This window comes from Thunnus maccoyii, chromosome 21 (assembly GCF_910596095.1).
Source record: "Thunnus maccoyii chromosome 21, fThuMac1.1, whole genome shotgun sequence".
In the NCBI taxonomy this organism is placed as follows: Eukaryota; Metazoa; Chordata; class Actinopteri; order Scombriformes; family Scombridae; genus Thunnus; species Thunnus maccoyii.
In genome coordinates this window covers 25,120,241-25,123,845 of record NC_056553.1, presented here as the reverse complement: position 1 = coordinate 25,123,845, position 3,605 = coordinate 25,120,241, and positions in this window count along the sequence as shown.

Below are 3,605 nucleotides of genomic sequence, written 5' to 3'. Positions count from 1 at the left end.
ATACACAACAGGCCAAGCCTATTTACACATAAATGTACAGATGAAACAATAGTGAACAACAGACATCCACTTCACAACCAAACACATCCTGCCGCAAGTCTAAATCATCATCATATTTATTATTATTACGAGTCAGCACTCAGGAGATAAATATCTTATACACACAGAGACAGGCGGGGTGTGCAGAGCCGTGCGCACTCATACACTTGAGACAAGCACAGTGAAATCAAAAGTAACAAATTCTGGACAAATTCCCTTGCAACAGCAGTCAGGTCCACTTGTGCCGTGCCAGGATGTCCCTGTGTATATGGCTGCACATCAAGCCAATTTTGACCACTTTATGACTATTACCTATAACTTTTAGTTAGTTACATTTTTGTGAATGTTTGTAACCCCTTTTTGGTGTAATAAATGATTCAAATATCAACAAGTTGCCTTTGGAGTGCATTTAGAAAACCAGTTCCGTCAGTGCAGTTGTTTTTATTTTTAAATCCGAGGTAAGCCCACAACCCCAATTGATCCCCCCCATGTCTGACTGTAGATTTCGCCCGTGATATCATTCAATTCAATATCATCCAAGCCTCACAAGCTTGAAGAGAGAGAGAGAGAGAGAGAGAGAGAGGAATGAGTGTGCGTGCAGTTAACACCAACTTAAATAATTTTGATGCTGGAGCGGGAAGTTTGAAAGCGGCTACCTGAGGTTAGCATGTTAGGGCTAACAATCAAAACAAGTTAAATTAAAATGGAATCATGCTTGACTTAAAATGTCATTGGAAAGTGATATTATTAGAGCCCTAGATATTACCGCTCTAATCAAGGACTTTGCCACATGTGAAACCAGCAGGAAGATGTTTTAAAGGTAGGAACAGACTTTAATACCTGCGGTTATTGATTGAATTGTGCAATATTCTTGCTCTTGCACCAATTGTGAGTAGACAGAGGGATGTATGCAGGCTTCACTTGCCAGTGTTGTATGAGTTTTGTTTTTGGACATTGGTGTTCCCTTTTATTGAGGCCATTTAGACTTTATGGCACCTGAACTTATTAGGCCAAGGGCTCGCTTTCATCTGTTAGTGTGTGTGTGTGTGTGTGTGTGTGTGTGTGTGTGTGTGTGTGTGTGTGTAAGTGCTGGTATGCATGCATTTTGTGATGCAATTTCTGTATCATATATGTATGCTTAACTATGGGCGTATAATGATTATATGACTTGTATTTGGTGCCGCAAGAGGTCATAAATTTGAACTGCAGTCATGAGTGACTGTTGATGCACTACTGTATGCGAACAAGCAAGGCTGATGATTGTTAGACAGGGCAGTAGTCGCGATGGTGCGGAGTGGGGAGGACTGACTTTGGCACAGCAGTGCTTTGAGCTAAATGTTAATGGCAGTATGCTAATAGGGCTGCAACTAACAACTAACAATTAATCTGCCAATTATTTTCTCAATTAATCATTTAGTCTATAAATTGTCCACAGTGATGTCTTCAGTTTACTTGTTTTGTCTGACCAACACTCCACAACCCAACGGTATTCAATACTATCTAAAAAGACCCTCTCATTTGAGAAGCTGACATAGAGAATGGTTGACATTTTTGTTTGCAAAATTGCTCAATCAACTAATCAATTATCAAAATATTGGCGTTTAAATTTCTGTAGATTGGTTAATTGATTAATTGATGCAGCTCTACATGCTAACACGCTCACATTGGAAATGTTAACATGCTAATGTTAAGCAGACCTGCTGATGGACACATCATTAGTTTTGCTACTGAATTTGGTTATAAATCAAAGTATTTCTTTGAGTACCTGATGTATTTCTTAACATGCTCATCATTTGTTTTTGGTTTGCCAGTTTGATATCTATTTGTAGTATTGCTTTTGCATACTATCCTGGGTTTTGTTTGTGTTTACCGTTGTTTTGTTACATTTATATCTCCATGTATGGTTTAATCAAGACAGACAAGTATTTAAGTTCACTTATTGTTTATTGATTTATTCATGAGTTTCTTGAGTTATATATTAGCTTGTTGTGTTGCCATAACCATCATGCTTTCATGAGACAAAAGGGGGAGGCACAGAACCACCTCCTGCTTTTAGCTCCTGCTGACAGTGTTGTCATCGGTTGGGGGCAAATGTATTGTATTTAGTTAAATGTTTGGGTTAGTATTTATGTGATTTGTTCTTATCTTGACTTATGGTGAGGACTATATTGTGTGTTATGTTTTTGTGTAAACAATGTTAACTGATACAAGAGATGTTATTTACCTGTTATAGGTGGGAGACTGAAACACCCCTGTTAGAAATATGGTTCTACCTAGATACACTGGAGCGCATATTTAAGGGGAGAGATGAGCAGAGAAGAAAGAGGATGTCTGTGTTGCTGTCATCATGCCAAGTTTGTTGTGTTGAGTTCTCCTGAGTCAAACCAGATTAAGCTTAATATGATTTGTTTGTTTTTCATTTCATTTTCTGGAGAAACTTGTTTTTAATTACACGGGTAATAATGAATAAATCACTTTTTCTATGTCATTCAACAAGTCTCTGAGTCTGCCTCATGTGACCTTCCTTGACACTCTGGCTAAGCTCCATAACAGACCTGATGATGGTGCTTTATAAAAATTTAAGGAATCGCCAAAAGTATTACAATGAATCCTAATGGGAAAATGAATGTCTGCCAAATTTCACAGCAGTCCTTCCAATAGTTTTTGCAATATTACACTCAAAACCCAGAATGTCACCCTGGTGGTGGCGCTGGATGAAAAGTGAGGGGATCAACAGAGTCATTGGTATTTTGAATATCGGTACCAAAATTTGTGACAATTCGTCCAGTAGTTGTTGAGATATTTCAGTCTGAAGCAAAGTGGTGAAACAACTTTAACAAGGTTCAACATTAACCTTTTTGCCACTACACCAAGTACCATATTGTCATGGACAAACATTACTGGGGTGTGTCAACTGTAAAGAACCAACTACCAACTTCATTACTGATGTTGGCAGTCAGGTGTACGTCCAACATCTCATGCCACCTCAACGTGGCACAATCCGATGTGGAACAAATCAATGGACAGTGCCAAGGGGCGATGGCACAGCTTTCACAGACTTTAAAGCTTCATTAAGCAACATCACATCAGGGGCTCAAAGGAACAGAGAGGTAAGTGTAAAAAAAGAAAAATTAGAACTACATATTAATGTTTGCCGACCTGGCTGGTCTGTGATGCTGCACAGGGACAAGAGAGGCAAAAGATCTGACAGTGCCAACAGCTTTATATTTAGGAGATGGTTTGTACTTTCCTCTCAAGTCTCAAGTCATTACTTTCTGTCTGAGGATGACTTCTGGCCAGCAAGCATATCAACACCACAGACTGCAGCATCTCAATTAGTGGGAAGTGGATGCTCTAAATGTTTAAACCTCACTCTATTTGACTTTAGTTGATAAGAATTTTTCCATAAATATCTGGGCTTAATGCAGCTTTGATCTCAGTTAACAGGGATGTTTGCAATGTACTTTGTGAAAGTGAAGTTTATCAAACATCAGATCATATTTTGATGAAAACAGCTGTCCTGCGGTAAGAATAATCTTGTGTGAGTCAATTCCTTGATAATTGCA